Source organism: Scyliorhinus torazame, chromosome 20 (assembly GCF_047496885.1).
Source record: "Scyliorhinus torazame isolate Kashiwa2021f chromosome 20, sScyTor2.1, whole genome shotgun sequence".
NCBI lineage: Eukaryota > Metazoa > Chordata > Chondrichthyes > Carcharhiniformes > Scyliorhinidae > Scyliorhinus > Scyliorhinus torazame.
The window spans coordinates 126,629,051-126,648,869 of NC_092726.1; positions in this window are offsets into that span (position 1 = coordinate 126,629,051).

Below are 19,819 nucleotides of genomic sequence, written 5' to 3' on the forward strand. Positions count from 1 at the left end.
TTCAGTACCGTGTGTCTGGTGCAGCAGATCAGGGGAATCAGGAGGCCGTTCAGTACCGTTATGTCTGGTACAACAGATCAGGGGGATCAGGAGGCCGTTCAGTACCGTGTGTCTAGTACAGCAGATCAGAGGGAACAGGAGACCGTTCAGTACCGTGTTTCTGGTACAGCAGATCTGGGCGATCAGGAGGCCGTTCAGTACCGTGTATCTGGTACAGCAGATCAGGGGGATCAGGAGCCCCTTCAGTACCGTGTGTCTGGTACAGCAGATCAGGAGGATCAGGAGGCCGTTCAGTACCGTGTGCCTGGTACAGCAGATCAGGGGGATCAGGAGGACGTTCATTACCGTGTGTCTGGTGCAGCAGATCAGGGGGATCAGGAGGCCGTTCAGCTCCGTGTGTCTAGTACAGCAGATCAGGGGGATCAGGAGGCCCTTCAGTACCGTGTGTCTGGTACACCAGATCAGGAGGATCAGGAGGCCGTTCAGTACCGTGTGTCTGGTACAGCAGATGAGGGGGATCAGGAGGCCGTTCAGTACCGTGTGTCTGGTACAGCAGATCAGGAGGATCAGGAGGCCGTTCAGTACCGTGTGCCTGGTACAGCAGATGAGGGGGATCAGGAGGCCGTTCAGTACTGTGTGTCTGTTACAGCAGATCAGGGGGGTCAGGAGGCCGTTCAGTACCGTGTGTCTGGTGCAGCAGATCAGGAGGATCTGGAGGCCGTTCAGTACCGTGTGCCTGGTACAGCAGATGAGGGGGATCAGGAGGCCGTTCAGTACCTTGTGCCTGGTACAGCAGATGAGGGGGATCAGGAGGCCGTTCAGTACTGTGTGTCTGTTACAGCAGATCAGGGGGATCAGGAGGCCGTTCAGTACCGTGTGTCTAGTACAGCAGATCAGAGGGATCAGGAGGCCGTTCAGTACCGTGTGTCTGGTACAGCAGATCAGGGCGATCAGGAGGCCGTTCAGTACCGTGTGTCTAGTACAGCAGATCAGGTGGATCAGGAGGCCATTCAGTATCTTGTGTCTGGTACAGCAGATCAGGGGGATCAGGAGGCCGTTCAGTACCGTGTGTCTGGTACAGCAGATCAGGGGGAGCAGGAGGCCGTTCAGTACCGTGTGTCTGGTATAGCAGATCAGGAGGATCAGGAGGCCGTTCAGTACCGTGTGTCTGGTACAGCAGCTCAGGAGGATCAGCAGGCCCTTCAGTACCGTGTGTCTGGTACAGCAGATCAGGGGGAGCAGGAGGCCGTTCAGAACCGTGTGTCTGGTACAGCAGATCAGCGGGATCAGGAGGCCGTTCAGTACCGTGTGTCTAGTACAGCAGATCAGGGGGATCAGGAGGCGGTCCAGTACCGTGTTTCTGGTGCAGCAGATCAGTGGGATCAGGAGGCCGTTCAGTAACGTGTGTCTGCTACAGCAGATCAGGGGGATCAGGAGGCCGTTCAGTACCGGGTGTCTGGTACAGCAGATCAGGGGGATCAGGAGGCCGTTCAGTACCGTGTGACTGGTACAGCAGATCAGGAGGATCAGGAGGCCGTTCAGTACCGTGTGTCTGGTACAGCAGATCAGGGGGATCAGGAGGCCGTTCAGTACCGTGTGTCTGGTACAGCAGATCAGGGGGATCAGGAGGCCGTTCAATACCTTGTCTCTGGTACAGCAGATCACGAGGATCAGGAGGCCGTTCAGTACCGTGTGTCTGGTACAGAAGCTCAGGGGGATCAGGAGGCCTTTCAGTACCGTGTGTCTGGTACAGCAGATCAGGGGGATCAGGAGGCCGTTCAGTACCGTGTGTCTGGTACAGCAGATCAGGGGATCAGGAGGCCGTTCAGTACCGTTATGACTGGTACAACAGATCAGGGGGATCAGGAGGCCGTTCAGTACCGTGTGTCTGGTGCAGCAGATCAGGGGGATCAGGAGGCCGTTCAGTACCGTTATGTCTGGTACAACAGATCAGGGGGATCAGGAGGCCGTTCAGTACCGTGTGTCTAGTACAGCAGATCAGAGGGAACAGGAGACCGTTCAGTACCGTGTTTCTGGTACAGCAGATCAGGGCGATCAGGAGGCCGTTCAGTACCGTGTGTCTGGTACAGCAGATCAGGGGGATCAGGAGCCCCTTCAGTACCGTGTGTCTGGTACAGCAGATCAGGAGGATCAGGAGGCCGTTCAGTACCGTTTGCCTGGTACAGCAGATCAGGGGCATCAGGAGGACGTTCATTACCGAGTGTCTGGTGCAGCAGATCAGGGGGATCAGGAGGTCCTTCAGTACCGTGTGTCTGGTACAGCAGATCAGGAGGATCAGGAGGCCGTTCAGTACCGTGTGCCTGGTACAGCAGATCAGGGGGATCAGGAGGACGTTCATTACCGTGTGTCTGGTACAGCAGATCAGGGGGATCAGGAGCCCCTTCAGTACCGTGTGTCTGGTACAGCAGATCAGGGGGATCAGGAGGCCGTTCAGTACCGTGTGTCTGGTACAGCAGATGAGGAGGATCAGGAGGCCGTTCAGTACCGTGTGTCTAGTACAGCAGATCAGGGGGATCAGGAGGCCGTTCAGTACCGTGTGTCTGGTACAGCAGATCAGGAGGATCAGGAGGCCGTTCAGTACCGTGTGTCTGGTACAGCAGATCAGGGTGATCAGGAGGCCGTTCAGTACCGTGTGTCTGGTACAGCAGATCAGGGCGATCAGGAGGCCGGTCAGTACCGTGTGTCTGGTACAGCAGATCAGGGGGATCAGGAGGCCGTTCAGTACCGTGTGTCTGGTACAGCAGATCAGGGGATCAGGAGGCCGTTCAGTACCGTGTGTCTGGTACAGCAGATCAGGGGGATCAGGAGGCCGTTCAGTACCGTGTGTCTAGTACAGCAGATCAGGGGGATCAGGAGGCCGTTCAGTACCTTGTGTCTAGTACAGCAGATCAGAGGGATCAGGAGGCCGTTCAGTACCGTGTGTCTAGTACAGCAGATCAGGGGGATCAGGAGGCTGTCCAGTACCTTGTGTCTCGTACAGCAGATCAGGGGGATCAGGAGGCCGTTCCGTACCGTGTGTCTGGTACAGCAGATCAGGGGGATCAGGAGGCCGTTCAGTACAGTGTGTCTGGTACAACAGATCAGTGGGATTAGGAGGCCGTTCAGTACCGTGTCTCTGCTACAGCAGATCAGGGGGTCAGGAGGCCGTTCAGTACCGTGTGTCTGGTACAGCAAATCAGGGGGATCAGGAGGCCGTTCAGTACCGTGTGTCTGGTACAGCAGATCAGGAGGATCAGGAGGCCGTTCAGCACCGTGTGTCTGGTACACCAGATCAGGAGGATCAGGAGGCCGTTCAGTACCGTGTGCCTGGTACAGCAGATGAGGGGGATCAGGAGGCCGTTCAGTACTGTGTGTCTGTTACAGCAGATCAGGGGGATCAGGAGGCCGTTCAGTACCGTGTGTCTGGTACAGCAGATCAGGGGGATCAGGAGGCCGTTCAGTGCCGTGTGTCTAGTACAGCAGATCAGAGGGATCAGGAGGCCGTTCAGTACCGTGTGTCTGGTACAGCAGATCAGGGCGATCAGGAGGCCGTTCAGTACCGTGTGTCTAGTACAGCAGATCAGGTGGATCAGGAGGCCGTTCAGTATCTTGTGTCTGGTACAGCAGATCAGGGGGATCAGGAGGCCGTTCAGTACCGTGTGTCAGGTACAGCAGATCAGGAGGATCAGGAGGCCGTTCAGTACCTTGTGTCTGGTACAGCAGCTCAGGAGGATCAGGAGGCCCGTCAGTACCGTGTGACTGGTACAGCAGATCAGGGGGATCAGGAGGCCGTTCAGAACCGTGTGTCTGGTACAGCAGATCAGCGGGATCAGGAGGCCGTTCAGTACCGTGTGTCTAGTACAGCAGATCAGGGGGATCAGGAGGCCGTTCAGTACCGTGTGTCTGGTACAGCAGATCAGGAGGATCAGGAGGCCGTTCAGTACCGTGTGTCTGGTACAGCAGATCAGGGGGATCAGGAGGCCGTTCAGTACCGTGTGTCTGGTACAGCAGATCAGGGGGATCAGGAGGCCGTTCAGTACCGTGTGTCTGGTACAGCAGATCAGGGGGATCAGGAGGCCGTTCAGTACCGTTATGTCTGGTACAACAGATCAGGGGGATCTGGAGGCCGTTCAGTACCGTGTGTCTGGTGCAGCAGATCAGGTGGATCAGGAGGCCGTTCAGTACCGTTATGTCTGGTACAACAGATCAGGGGGATCAGGAGGCCGTTCAGTACCGTGTGTCTAGTACAGCATATCAGAGGGAACAGGAGACCGTTCTGTACCGTGTTTCTGGTACAGCAGATCAGGGCGATCAGGAGGCCGTTCAGTACCGTGTGTCTGGTACAGCAGATCAGGTGGATCAGGAGCCCCTTCAGTACCGTGTGTCTGGTACAGCAGATCAGGAGGATCAGGAGGCCGTTCAGTACCGTGTGCCTGGTACAGCAGATCAGGGGGATCAGGAGGACGTTCAGTACCGTGTGTCTGGTGCAGCAGATCATGGGGATCAGGAGGTCCTTCAGTACCGTGTGTCTGGTACAGCAGATCAGGGTGATCAGGAGGCCGTTCAGTACCGTGTGTCTAGTACAGCAGATCAGGGGGATCAGGAGGCCGTTCAGTACCTTGTGTCTGGTACAGCAGATCAGGGGGATCAGGAGGCCGTCCAGTACCGTGTGTCTGGTACAGCAGATCAGGGGGTCAGGAGGCCGTTCAGTACCGTGTGTCTGGTACAGCAGATCAGGGGGATCGGGAGGGCGTTCAGTACCGTGTGTCTGGTACAGCAGATCAGGGTGAACAGGAGGCCGTTCAGTACCGTGTGTCTGGTACAGCAGATCAGGGGGATCAGGAGGCCGTTCAGTACCGTGTGTCTGGTACAGCAGATCAGGAGGATCAGGAGGCCGTTCAGTTATGTGTGTCTGGTACAGCAGATCAGGGGGATCAGGAGGCCCTTCAGTACCGTGTGTCTGGTACACCAGATCAGGAGGATCAGGAGGCCGTTCAGTATCTTGTGTCAGTACAGCAGATGAGGGGGATCAGGAGGCCGTTCAGTACCGTGTGTCTGGCACAGCAGATGAGGGGGTCAGGAGGCCGTTCAGTACCGTGCGTCTGGTACAGCAGATCAGGGGGATCAGGAGGCCGTTCAGAACCGTGTGTCTGGTACAGCAGATCAGCGGGATCAGGAGGCCGTTCAGTACCGTGTGTCTAGTACAGCAGATCAGGGGGTTCAGGAGGCCGTTCAGTACCGTGTGTCTGGTACAGCAGATCAGGGTGAACAGGAGGCCGTTCAGTACCGTGTGTCTGGTACAGCAGATCAGGGGGATCGGGAGGCCGTTCAGTACCGTGTGTCTGGTACAGCAGATCAGGAGGATCAGGAGGCCGTTCAGTACCGTGTGTCTGGTACAGCAGATCAGGGGATCAGGAGGCCGTTCAGTACCGTGTGTCTGGTACAGCAGATCAGGGGGATCAGGAGGCCGTTCAATACCTTGTCTCTGGTACAGCAGATCAGGAGGATCAGGAGGCCGTTCAGTACCGTGTGTCTGGTACAGCAGCTCAGGGGGATCAGGAGGCCTTTCAGTACCGTGTGTCTGGTACAGCAGATCAGGGGATCAGGAGGCCGTTCAGTAGCGTTATGTCTGGTACAACAGATCAGGGGGATCAGGAGGCCGTTCAGTACCGTGTGTCTGGTACAGCAGATCAGGGGGATCAGGAGGCCGTTCAGTACCGTGTGTCTGGTACAGCAGATCAGGGGGATCAGGAGGCCGTTCAATACCTTGTCTCTGGTACAGCAGATCAGGAGGATCAGGAGGCCGTTCAGTACCATGTGTCTGGTACAGCAGCTCAGGGGGATCAGGAGGCCTTTCAATACCGTGTGTCTGGTACAGCAGATCAGGGGGATCAGGATGCCGTTCAGTACCGTGTGTCTGGTACAGCAGATCAGGGGATCAGGAGGCCGTTCAGTACCGTTATGTCTGGTACACCAGATCAGGGGGATCAGGAGGCCGTTCAGTACCGTGTGTCTAGTACAGCAGATCAGGGGGATCAGGAGGCCGTTCAGTACCGTGTGTCTGGTACTGCAGATCAGGAGGATCAGGAGGCCGTTCAGTACCGTGTGTCTGGTACAGCAGATCAGGGGGATCAGGAGGCCGTTCAGTACCGTGTGTCTGGTACAGCAGATCAGGGGGATCAGGAGGCCGTTCAATACCTTGTCTCTGGTACAGCAGATCAGGAGGATCAGGAGGCCGTTCAGTACCGGGTGTCTGGTACAGCAGCTCAGGGGGATCAGGAGGCCTTTCAGTACCGTGTGTCTGGTACAGCAGATCAGGGGGATCAGGAGGCCGTTCAGTACCGTGTGTCTGGTACAGCAGATCAGGGGATCAGGAGGCCGTTCAGTACCGTTATGTCTGGTACAACAGATCAGGGGGATCAGGAGGCCGTTCAGTACCGTGTGTCTGGTGCAGCAGATCAGGGGGATCAGGAGGCCGTTCAGTACCGTTATGTCTGGTACAACAGATCAGGGGGATCAGGAGGCCGTTCAGTACCGTGTGTCTAGTACAGCAGATCAGAGGGAACAGGAGACCGTTCAGTACCGTGTTTCTGGTACAGCAGATCAGGGCGATCAGGAGGCCGTTCAGTACCGTGTGTCTGGTACAGCAGATCAGGGGGATCAGGAGCCCCTTCAGTACCCTGTGTCTGGTACAGCAGATCAGGAGGATCAGGTGGCCGTTCAGTACCGTGTGCCTGGTACAGCAGATCAGGGGGATCAGGAGGACGTTCATTACCGTGTGTCTGGTGCAGCAGATCAGGGGGATCAGGAGGCCGTTCAGCACCGTGTGTCTAGTACAGCAGATCAGGGGGATCAGGAGGCCCTTCAGTACCGTGTGTCTGGTACACCAGATCAGGAGGATCAGGAGGCCGTTCAGTACCGTGTGTCTGGTACAGCAGATCAGGAGGATCAGGAGGCCGTTCAGTACCGTGTGCCTGGTACAGCAGATGAGGGGGATCAGGAGGCCGTTCAGTACTGTGTGTCTGTTACAGCAGATCAGGGGGATCAGGAGGCCGTTCAGTACCGTGTGTCTGGTGCAGCAGATCAGGAGGATCAGGAGGCACTTCAGTACCGTGTGCCTGGTACAGCAGATGAGGGCGATCAGGAGGCCGTTCAGTACCGTGTGCCTGGTACAGCAGATGAGGGGGATCAGGAGGCCGTTCAGTACTGTGTGTCTGTTACAGCAGATCAGGGGGATCAGGAGGCCGTTCAGTACCGTGTGTCTAGTACAGCAGATCAGAGGGATCAGGAGGCCGTTCAGTACCGTGTGTCTGGTACAGCAGATCAGGGCGATCAGGAGGCCGTTCAGTACCGTGTGTCTAGTACAGCAGATCAGGTGGATCAGGAGGCCATTCAGTATCTTGTGCCTGGTACAGCAGATCAGGGGGATCAGGAGGCCGTTCAGTACCGTGTGTCTGGTACAGCAGATCAGGGGGAGCAGGAGGCCGTTCAGTACCGTGTGCCTGGTACAGCAGATGAGGGGGATCAGGAGGCCGTTCAGTACCGTGTGCCTGGTACAGCAGATGAGGGGGATCAGGAGGCCGTTCAGTACTGTGTGTCTGTTACAGCAGATCAGGGGGATCAGGAGGCCGTTCAGTACCGTGTGTCTAGTACAGCAGATCAGAGGGATCAGGAGGCCGTTCAGTACCGTGTGTCTGGTACAGCAGATCAGGTTGATCAGGAGGCCATTCAGTATATTGTGTCTGGTACAGCAGATCAGGGGGATCAGGAGGCCGTTCAGTACCGTGTGTCTGGTACAGCAGATCAGGGGGAGCAGGAGGCCGTTCAGTACCGTGTGTCTGGTATAACAGATCAGGAGGATCAGGAGGCCGTTCAGTACCGTGTGTCTGGTACAGCAGCTCAGGAGGATCAGCAGGCCCTTCAGTACCGTGTGTCTGGTACAGCAGATCAGGGGGATCAGGAGGCCGTTCAGAACCGTGTGTCTGGTACAGCAGATCAGGGGGATCAGGAGGCCGTTCAGTACCGTGTGTCTGGTACAGCAGATCAGGGGATCAGGAGGCCGTTCAGTACCGTTATGACTGGTACAACAGATCAGGGGGATCAGGAGGCCGTTCAGTACCGTGTGTCTGGTGCAGCAGATCAGGGGGATCAGGAGGCCGTTCAGAACCGTTATGTCTGGTACAACAGATCAGGGGGATCAGGAGGCCGTTCAGTACCGTGTGTCTAGTACAGCAGATCAGATGGAACAGGAGACCGTTCAGTACCGTGTTTCTGGTACAGCAGATCAGGGCGATCAGGAGGCCGTTCAGTACCGTGTGTCTGGTACAGCAGATCAGGGGGATCAGGAGCCCCTTCAGTACCGTGTGTCTGGTACAGCAGATCAGGAGGATCAGGAGGCCGTTCAGTACCGTTTGCCTGGTACAGCAGATCAGGGGGATCAGGAGGACGTTCATTACCGAGTGTCTGGTGCAGCAGATCAGAGGGATCAGGAGGTCCTTCAGTACCGTGTGTCTGGTACAGCAGATCAGGAGGATCAGGAGGCCGTTCAGTACCGTGTGCCTGGTACAGCAGATCAGGGGGATCAGGAGGCCGTTCAGTACCGTGTGCCTGGTACAGCAGATCAGGGGGATCAGGAGGCCGTTCAGTACCGTTTGTCTGGTACAGCAGATCAGGAGGATCAGGAGGCCGTTCAGTACCGTGTGTCTGGTACAGCAGATCAGGAGGATCAGGAGGCCGTTCAGTACCGTGTGCCTGGTACAGCAGATGAGGGGGATCAGGAGGCCGTTCAGTACTGTGTGTCTGTTACAGCAGATCAGGGGGATCAGGAGGCCGTTCAGTACCGTGTGTCTGGTGCAGCAGATCAGGAGGATAAGGAGGCCGTTCAGTACCGTGTGCCTGGTACAGCAGATGAGGGGGATCAGGAGGCCGTTCAGTACCGTGTGCCTGGTACAGCAGATGAGGGGGATCAGGAGGCCGTTCAGTACTGTGTGTCTGTTACAGCAGATCAGGGGGATCAGGAGGCCGTTCAGTACCGTGTGTCTAGTACAGCAGATCAGAGGGATCAGGAGGCCGTTCAGTACCGTGTGTCTGGTACAGCAGATCAGGGCGATCAGGAGGCCGTTCAGTACCGTGTGTCTAGTACAGCAGATCAGGTGGATCAGGAGGCCATTCAGTGTCTTGTGTCTGGTACAGCAGATCAGGGGGATCAGGAGGCCGTTCAGTACCGTGTGTCTGGTACAGCAGATCAGGGGGAGCAGGAGGCCGTTCAGTACCGTGTGTCTGGTATAGCAGATCAGGAGGATCAGGAGGCCGTTCAGTACCGTGTGTCTGGTACAGCAGCTCAGGAGGATCAGCTGGCCCTTCAGTACCGTGTGTCTGGTACAGCAGATCAGGGGGATCAGGAGGCCGCTCAGAACCGTGTGTCTGGTACAGCAGATCAGCGGGATCAGGAGGCCGTTCAGTACCGTGTGTCTAGTACAGCAGATCAGGGGGATCAGGAGGCGGTCCAATACCGTGTGTCTGGTACAGCAGATCAGGGGGATCAGGAGGCCGTTCAGTACCGTGTGTCTGGTACAGCAGATCAGGGGGATCAGGAGGCCGTTCAGTACCGTGTGTCTGGTACAGCAGATCAGGAGGATCAGGAGGCCGTTCAGTACCGTGTGACTGGTACAGCAGATCAGGGGGATCAGGAGGCCGTTCAGTACCGTGTGACTGGTACAGCAGATCAGGAGGATCAGGAGGCCGTTCAGTACCGTGTGTCTGGTACAGCAGATCAGGGGGATCAGGAGGCCGTTCAGTACCGTGTGTCTGGTACAGCAGATCAGGGGGATCAGGAGGCCGTTCAATACCTTGTCTCTGGTACAGCAGATCAGGAGGATCAGGAGGCCGTTCAGTACTGTGTGTCTGGTACAGCAGCTCAGGGGGATCAGGAGGCCTTTCAGTACCGTGTGTCTGGTACAGCAGATCAGGGGGATCAGGAGGCCGTTCAGTACCGTGTGTCTGGTACAGCAGATCAGGGGATCAGGAGGCCGTTCAGTACCGTTATGACTGGTACAACAGATCAGGGGGATCAGGAGGCCGTTCAGTACCGTGTGTCTGGTGCAGCAGATCAGGGGGATCATGAGGCCGTTCAGTACCGTTATGTCTGGTACAACAGATCAGGAGGATCAGGAGGCCGTTCAGTACCGTGTGTCAAGTACAGCAGATCAGAGGGAACAGGAGACCGTTCAGTACCGTGTTTCTGGTACAGCAGATCAGGGCGATCAGGAGGCCGTTCAGTACCGTGTGTCTGGTACAGCAGATCAGGGGGATCAGGAGCCCCTTCAGTACCGTCTGTCTGGTACAGCAGATCAGGGGGATCAGGAGGCCGTTCAGTACCGTTTGCCTGGTACAGCAGATCAGGGGGATCAGGAGGACGTTCATTACCGAGTGTCTGGTGCAGCAGATCAGGGGGATCAGGAGGTCCTTCAGTACCGTGTGTCTGGTACAGCAGATCAGGAGGATCAGGAGGCCGTTCAGTACCGTGTGCCTGGTACAGCAGATCAGGGGGATCAGGAGCACGTTCATTACCGTGTGTCTGGTACAGCAGATCAGGGGGATCAGGAGCCCCTTCAGTACCGTGTGTCTGGTACAGCAGGTCAGGGGGATCAGGAGGCCGTTCAGTACCGTGTGTCTGGTACAGCAGATCAGGAGGATCAGGAGGCCGTTTAGTACCGTGTGTCTAGTACAGCAGATCAGGGGGATCAGGAGGCCGTTCAGTACCGTGTGTCTGGTACAGCAGATCAGGAGGATCAGGAGGCCGTTCAGTACCGTGTGTCTGGTACAGCAGATCACGGGGATCAGGAGGCCGTTCAGTACCGTGTGTCTGGTACAGCAGATCAGGGCGATCAGTAGGCTGGTCAGTACCGTGTGTCTGGTACAGCAGATCAGGGGGATCAGGAGATCCTTCAGTACCGTGTGTCTGTTACAGCAGATCAGGGGGATCAGGAGGCCGTTTAGTACCGTGTGTCTGGTACAGCAGATCAGGGGGATCAGGAGATCCTTCAGTACCGTGTGTCTGTTACAGAAGATCAGGGGGATCAGGAGGCCGTTCAGTACCGTGTGTCTGGTACAGCAGATCAGGGGGATCAGGAGGCCGTTCAGTACCGTGTGTCTGGTACAGCAGATCAGGGGGATCAGGAGGCCGTTCAATACCTTGTCTCTGGTACAGCAGATCAGGAGGATCAGGAGGCCGTTCAGTACCGTGTGTCTGGTACAGCAGCTCAGGGGGATCAGGAGGCCTTTCAGTACCGTGTGTCTGGTACAGCAGATCAGGGGGATCAGGAGGCCGTTCAGTACCGTGTGTCTGGTACAGCAGATCAGGGGATCAGGAGGCCGTTCAGTACCGTTATGACTGGTACAACAGATCACGGGGATCAGGAGGCCGTTCAGTACCGTGTGTCTGGTGCAGCAGATCAAGGGGATCAGGAGGCCGTTCAGTACCGTTATGTCTGGTACAACAGATCAGGGGGATCAGGAGGCCGTTCAGTACCGTGTGTCAAGTACAGCAGATCAGAGGGAACAGGAGACCGTTCAGTACCGTGTTTCTGGTACAGCAGATCAGGGCGATCAGGAGGCCTTTCAGTACCGTGTGTCTGGTACAGCAGATCAGGGGGATCAGGAGCCCCTTCAGTACCGTGTGTCTGGTACAGCAGATCAGGGGGATCAGGAGGCCGTTCAGTACCGTTTGCCTGGTACAGCAGATCAGGGGGATCAGGAGGACGTCCATTACCGAGTGTCTGGTGCAGCAGATCAGGGGGATCAGGAGGTCCTTCAGTACCGTGTGTCTGGTACAGCAGATCAGGAGGATCAGGAGGCCGTTCAGTACCGTGTGCCTGGTACAGCAGATCAGGGGGATCAGGAGGACGTTCATTACCGTGTGTCTGGTACAGCAGATCAGGGGGATCAGGAGCCCCTTCAGTACCGTGTGTCTGGTACAGCAGGTCAGGGGGATCAGGAGGCCGTTCAGTACCGTGTGTCTGGTACAGCAGATCAGGAGGATCAGGAGGCCGTTCAGTACCGTGTGTCTAGTACAGCAGATCAGGGGGATCAGGAGGCCGTTCAGTACCGTGTGTCTGGTACAGCAGATCAGGAGGATCAGGAAGCCGTTCAGTACCGTGTGTCTGGTACAGCAGATCACGGGGATCAGGAGGCCGTTCAGTACCGTGTGTCTGGTACAGCAGATCAGGGCGATCAGGAGGCCGGTCAGTACCGTGTGTCTGGTACAGCAGATCAGGGGGATCAGGAGATCCTTCAGTACCGTGTGTCTGTTACAGCAGATCAGGGGGATCAGGAGGCCGTTTAGTACCGTGTGTCTGGTACAGCAGATCAGGGGGATCAGGAGATCCTTCAGTACCGTGTGTCTGTTACAGAAGATCAGGGGGATCAGGAGGCCGTTCAGTACCGTGTGTCTGGTACAGCAGATCAGGGGGATCAGGAGGCCGTTCCGTACCGTGTGTCTGGTACAGCAGATCAGGGGGATCAGGCGGCCGTCCAGTAGCTTGTGCCTGGTACAACAGATCAGGGGGATCAGGAGGCCGATCAGTACCGTGTGTCTGGTAGAGCAGATCAGGGGGATCAGGAGGCTGTCCAGTACCTTGTGTCTCGTACAGCAGATCAGGGGGATCAGGAGGCCGTTCCGTACCGTGTGTCTGGTACAGCAGATCAGGGGTATCAGGAGCCCCTTCAGTACCGTGTGTCTGGTACAGCAGATCAGGGGGATCAGGAGGCCGTTCAGTACCGTGTGCCTGGTACAGCAGATCAGGGGGATCAGGAGGCCGTTCAGTACCGTGTCTCTGGTACAGCAGATCAGGGGGTCAGGAGGCCGTTCAGTACCGTGTGTCTGGTACAGCAGATCAGGGGGATCAGGAGGCCGTTCAGTACATTGTGTCTGGTACAGCAGATCAGGTGGATCGGGAGCGCGTTCAGTACCGTGTGTCTGGTACAGCAGATCAGGGGGATCAGGAGGCCGTTCAGTACCGTGTGTCCAGTACAACAGGTCAGGGTGAACAGGAGGCCGTTCAGTACCGTGTGTCTGGTACAGCAAATCAGGGGGATCAGGAGGCCGTTCAGTACCGTGTGTCTGGTACAGCAGATCAGGAGGATCAGGAGGCCGTTCAGCACCGTGTGTCTAGTACAGCAGATCAGGGGGATCAGGAGGCCCTTCAGTACCGTGTGTCTGGTACAGCAGATCAGGAGGATCAGGAGGCCGTTCAGTACCGTGTGTCTGGTACAGCAGATGAGGGGGATCAGGAGGCCGTTCAGTACCGTGTGTCTGGTACAGCAGATCAGGAGGATCAGGAGGCCGTTCAGTACCGTGTGCCTGGTACAGCAGATGAGGGGGATCAGGAGGCCGTTCAGTACTGTGTGTCTGTTACAGCAGATCAGGGGGATCATGAGGCCGTTCAGTACCGTGTGTCTAGTACAGCAGATCAGAGGGATCAGGAGGCCGATCAGTACCGTGTGTCTGGTACAGCAGATCAGGGCGATCAGGAGGCCGTTCAGTACCGTGTGTCTAGTACAGCAGATCAGGTGGATCAGGAGGCCGTTCAGTATCTTGTGTCTGGTACAGCAGATCAGGGGGATCAGGAGGCCGTTCAGTACCGTGTGTCTGGTACAGCAGATCAGGGGGAGCAGGAGGCCGTTCAGTACCGTGTGTCTGGTATAGCAGATCAGGAGGATCAGGAGGCCGTTCAGTACCGTGTGTCTGGTACAGCAGCTCAGGAGGATCAGGAGGCCCTTCAGTACCGTGTGTCTGGTACAGCAGATCAGGTGGATCAGGAGGCCGTTCAGTACCGTGTGTCTGGTACAGCAGATCAGCGGGATCAGGAGGCCGTTCAGTACCGTGTGTCTAGTACAGCAGATCAGCGGGATCAGGAGGCTGTTCAGTACCGTGTGTCTGGTACAGCAGATCAGGAGGATCAGGAGGCCGTTCAGTACCGTGTGTCTGGTACAGCAGATCAGGGGGATCAGGAGGCCGTTCAGTACCGTGTGTCTGGTACAGCAGATCAGGGGATCAGGAGGCCGTTCAGTACCGTTATGTCTGGTACAACAGATCAGGGGGATGAGGAGGCCGTTCAGTACCGTGTGTCTGGTACAGCAGATCAGGGGATCAGGAGGCCGTTCAGTACCGTTATGTCTGGTACAACAGATCAGGGGGATGAGGAGGCCGTTCAGTACCGTGTGTCTGGTACAGCAGATCAGGGGGATCAGGAGGCCGTTCAGTACCGTTATGTCTGGTACAACAGGTCAGGGGGATCAGGAGGCCGTTCAGTACCGTGTGTCTCGTACAGCAGATCAGAGGGAACAGGAGACCGTTCAGTACCGTGATTCTGGTACAGCAGATCAGGGGGATGAGGAGGCCGTTCAGTACCGTGTGTCTGGTGCAGCAGATCATGGGGATCAGGAGGCCGTTCAGTACCGTTATGTCTGGTACAACAGGTCAGGGGGATCAGGAGGCCGTTCAGTACCGTGTGTCTAGTACAGCAGATCAGTGGGATTAGGAGGCCGTTCAGTACCGTGTCTCTGCTACAGCAGATCAGGGGGTCAGGAGGCCTTTCAGTACATTGTGTCTGGTACAGCAGATCAGGGGGATCGGGAGGCCGTTCAGTACCGTGTGTCTAGTACAACAGATCAGGGTGAACAGGAGGCCGTTCAGTACCGTGTGTCTGGTACAGCAAATCAGGGGGATCAGGAGGCCGTTCAGTACCGTGTGTCTGGTACAGCAGCTCAGGGGGATCAGGAGGCCTTTCAGTACCGTGTGTCTGGTACAGCAGATCAGGAGGATCAGGAGGCCGTTCAGTACCGTGTGTCTAGTACAGCAGATCAGGGGGATCAGGAGGCCGTTCAGTACCGTGTGTCTGCTACAGCAGATCAGGAGGATCAGGAGGCCGTTCAGTACCGTGTGTCTGGTACAGCAGATCAGGGGGAGCAGGAGGCCGTTCAGTACCGTGTGTCTGGTACAGCAGATCAGGGGGATCTGGAGGCCGTTCAGTACCGTGTGTCTGGTACAGCAGATCAGGGGGATCAGGAGGCCGTTCAGTACCGTTATGTCTGGTACAACAGATCAGGGGGATCAGGAGGCCGTTCAGTACCGTGTGTCTGGTGCAGCAGATCAGGGGGATCAGGAGGCCGTTCAGTACCGTTATGTCTGGTACAACAGATCAGGGGGATCAGGAGGCCGTTCAGTACCGTGTGTCTAGTACAGCAGATCAGAGGGAACAGGAGACCGTTCAGTACCGTGTTTCTGGTACAGCAGATCAGGGCGATCAGGAGGCCGTTCAGTACCGTGTGTCTGGTACAGCAGATCAGGGGGATCAGGAGCCCCTTCAGTACCGTGTGTCTGGTACAGCAGATCAGGAGGATCAGGAGGCCGTTCAGTACCGTGTGCCTGGTACAGCAGATCAGGGGGATCAGGAGGACGTTCAGTACCGTGTGTCTGGTGCAGCAGATCATGGGGATCAGGAGGTCCTTCAGTACCGTGTGTCTGGTACAGCAGATCAGGGTGATCAGGGGGCCGTTCAGTACCGTGTGTCTAGTACAGCAGATCAGAGGGAACAGGAGACCGTTCAGTACCCTGTTACTGGTACAGCAGATCAGGGGGATGAGGAGGCCGTTCAGTACCGTGTGTCTGGTGCAGCAGATCAGGGGGATCAGGAGGCCGTTCAGTACCGTTATGTCTGGTACAACAGGTCAGGGGGATCAGGAGGCCGTTCAGTACCGTGTGTCTAGTACAGCAGATCAGAGGGAACAAGAGACCGTTCAGTACCGTGTTTCTGGTACAGCAGATCAGGGCGATCAGGAGGCCGTTCAGTAACGTGTGTCTGGTACAGCAGATCAGGGGGATCAGGAGCCCCTTCAGTACCGTGTGTCTGGTACAGCAGATCAGGAGGATCAGGAGGCCGTTCAGTACCGTGTGCCTGGTACAGCAGATCAGGGGGATCAGGAGGACGTTCATTACCGTGTGTCTGGTGCAGCAGATCAGGGGGATCAGGAGGCCGTTCAGTACCGTGTGTCTGGTGCAGCAGATCAGGGGGATCAGGAGGCCGTTCAGTACCGTTATGTCTGGTACAACAGATCAGGGGGATCAGGAGGCCGTTCAGTACCGTGTGTCTAGTACAGCAGATCAGAGGGAACAGGAGACCGTTCAGTACCGTGTTTCTGGTACAGCAGATCTGGGCGATCAGGAGGCCGTTCAGTACCGTGTATCTGGTACAGCAGATCAGGTGGATCAGGAGGCCATTCAGTGTCTTGTGTCTGGTACAGCAGATCAGGGGGATCAGGAGGCCGTTCAGTACCGTGTGTCTGGTACAGCAGATCAGGGGGAGCAGGAGGCCGTTCAGTACCGTGTGTCTGGTATAGCAGATCAGGAGGATCAGGAGGCCGTTCAGTACCGTGTGTCTGGTACAGCAGCTCAGGAGGATCAGCTGGCCCTTCAGTACCGTGTGTCTGGTACAGCAGATCAGGGGGATCAGGAGGCCGCTCAGAACCGTGTGTCTGGTACAGCAGATCAGCGGGATCAGGAGGCCGTTCAGTACCGTGTGTCTAGTACAGCAGATCAGGGGGATCAGGAGGCGGTCCAATACCGTGTGTCTGGTACAGCAGATCAGGGGGATCAGGAGGCCGTTCAGTACCGTGTGTCTGGTACAGCAGATCAGGGGGATCAGGAGGCCGTTCAGTACCGTGTGTCTGGTACAGCAGATCAGGAGGATCAGGAGGCCGTTCAGTACCGTGTGACTGGTACAGCAGATCAGGGGGATCAGGAGGCCGTTCAGTACCGTGTGACTGGTACAGCAGATCAGGAGGATCAGGAGGCCGTTCAGTACCGTGTGTCTGGTACAGCAGATCAGGGGGATCAGGAGGCCGTTCAGTACCGTGTGTCTGGTACAGCAGATCAGGGGGATCAGGAGGCCGTTCAATACCTTGTCTCTGGTACAGCAGATCAGGAGGATCAGGAGGCCGTTCAGTACTGTGTGTCTGGTACAGCAGCTCAGGGGGATCAGGAGGCCTTTCAGTACCGTGTGTCTGGTACAGCAGATCAGGGGGATCAGGAGGCCGTTCAGTACCGTGTGTCTGGTACAGCAGATCAGGGGATCAGGAGGCCGTTCAGTACCGTTATGACTGGTACAACAGATCAGGGGGATCAGGAGGCCGTTCAGTACCGTGTGTCTGGTGCAGCAGATCAGGGGGATCATGAGGCCGTTCAGTACCGTTATGTCTGGTACAACAGATCAGGAGGATCAGGAGGCCGTTCAGTACCGTGTGTCAAGTACAGCAGATCAGAGGGAACAGGAGACCGTTCAGTACCGTGTTTCTGGTACAGCAGATCAGGGCGATCAGGAGGCCGTTCAGTACCGTGTGTCTGGTACAGCAGATCAGGGGGATCAGGAGCCCCTTCAGTACCGTCTGTCTGGTACAGCAGATCAGGGGGATCAGGAGGCCGTTCAGTACCGTTTGCCTGGTACAGCAGATCAGGGGGATCAGGAGGACGTTCATTACCGAGTGTCTGGTGCAGCAGATCAGGGGGATCAGGAGGTCCTTCAGTACCGTGTGTCTGGTACAGCAGATCAGGAGGATCAGGAGGCCGTTCAGTACCGTGTGCCTGGTACAGCAGATCAGGGGGATCAGGAGCACGTTCATTACCGTGTGTCTGGTACAGCAGATCAGGGGGATCAGGAGCCCCTTCAGTACCGTGTGTCTGGTACAGCAGGTCAGGGGGATCAGGAGGCCGTTCAGTACCGTGTGTCTGGTACAGCAGATCAGGAGGATCAGGAGGCCGTTTAGTACCGTGTGTCTAGTACAGCAGATCAGGGGGATCAGGAGGCCGTTCAGTACCGTGTGTCTGGTACAGCAGATCAGGAGGATCAGGAGGCCGTTCAGTACCGTGTGTCTGGTACAGCAGATCACGGGGATCAGGAGGCCGTTCAGTACCGTGTGTCTGGTACAGCAGATCAGGGCGATCAGGAGGCTGGTCAGTACCGTGTGTCTGGTACAGCAGATCAGGGGGATCAGGAGATCCTTCAGTACCGTGTGTCTGTTACAGCAGATCAGGGGGATCAGGAGGCCGTTTAGTACCGTGTGTCTGGTACAGCAGATCAGGGGGATCAGGAGATCCTTCAGTACCGTGTGTCTGTTACAGAAGATCAGGGGGATCAGGAGGCCGTTCAGTACCGTGTGTCTGGTACAGCAGATCAGGGGGATCAGGAGGCCGTTCAGTACCGTGTGTCTGGTACAGCAGATCAGGGGGATCAGGAGGCCGTTCAATACCTTGTCTCTGGTACAGCAGATCAGGAGGATCAGGAGGCCGTTCAGTACCGTGTGTCTGGTACAGCAGCTCAGGGGGATCAGGAGGCCTTTCAGTACCGTGTGTCTGGTACAGCAGATCAGGGGGATCAGGAGGCCGTTCAGTACCGTGTGTCTGGTACAGCAGATCAGGGGATCAGGAGGCCGTTCAGTACCGTTATGACTGGTACAACAGATCACGGGGATCAGGAGGCCGTTCAGTACCGTGTGTCTGGTGCAGCAGATCAAGGGGATCAGGAGGCCGTTCAGTACCGTTATGTCTGGTACAACAGATCAGGGGGATCAGGAGGCCGTTCAGTACCGTGTGTCAAGTACAGCAGATCAGAGGGAACAGGAGACCGTTCAGTACCGTGTTTCTGGTACAGCAGATCAGGGCGATCAGGAGGCCTTTCAGTACCGTGTGTCTGGTACAGCAGATCAGGGGGATCAGGAGCCCCTTCAGTACCGTGTGTCTGGTACAGCAGATCAGGGGGATCAGGAGGCCGTTCAGTACCGTTTGCCTGGTACAGCAGATCAGGGGGATCAGGAGGACGTCCATTACCGAGTGTCTGGTGCAGCAGATCAGGGGGATCAGGAGGTCCTTCAGTACCGTGTGTCTGGTACAGCAGATCAGGAGGATCAGGAGGCCGTTCAGTACCGTGTGCCTGGTACAGCAGATCAGGGGGATCAGGAGGACGTTCATTACCGTGTGTCTGGTACAGCAGATCAGGGGGATCAGGAGCCCCTTCAGTACCGTGTGTCTGGTACAGCAGGTCAGGGGGATCAGGAGGCCGTTCAGTACCGTGTGTCTGGTACAGCAGATCAGGAGGATCAGGAGGCCGTTCAGTACCGTGTGTCTAGTACAGCAGATCAGGGGGATCAGGAGGCCGTTCAGTACCGTGTGTCTGGTACAGCAGATCAGGAGGATCAGGAAGCCGTTCAGTACCGTGTGTCTGGTACAGCAGATCACGGGGATCAGGAGGCCGTTCAGTACCGTGTGTCTGGTACAGCAGATCAGGGCGATCAGGAGGCCGGTCAGTACCGTGTGTCTGGTACAGCAGATCAGGGGGATCAGGAGATCCTTCAGTACCGTGTGTCTGTTACAGCAGATCAGGGGGATCAGGAGGCCGTTTAGTACCGTGTGTCTGGTACAGCAGATCAGGGGGATCAGGAGATCCTTCAGTACCGTGTGTCTGTTACAGAAGATCAGGGGGATCAGGAGGCCGTTCAGTACCGTGTGTCTGGTACAGCAGATCAGGGGGATCAGGAGGCCGTTCCGTACCGTGTGTCTGGTACAGCAGATCAGGGGGATCAGGCGGCCGTCCAGTAGCTTGTGCCTGGTACAACAGATCAGGGGGATCAGGAGGCCGATCAGTACCGTGTGTCTGGTAGAGCAGATCAGGGGGATCAGGAGGCTGTCCAGTACCTTGTGTCTCGTACAGCAGATCAGGGGGATCAGGAGGCCGTTCCGTACCGTGTGTCTGGTACAGCAGATCAGGGG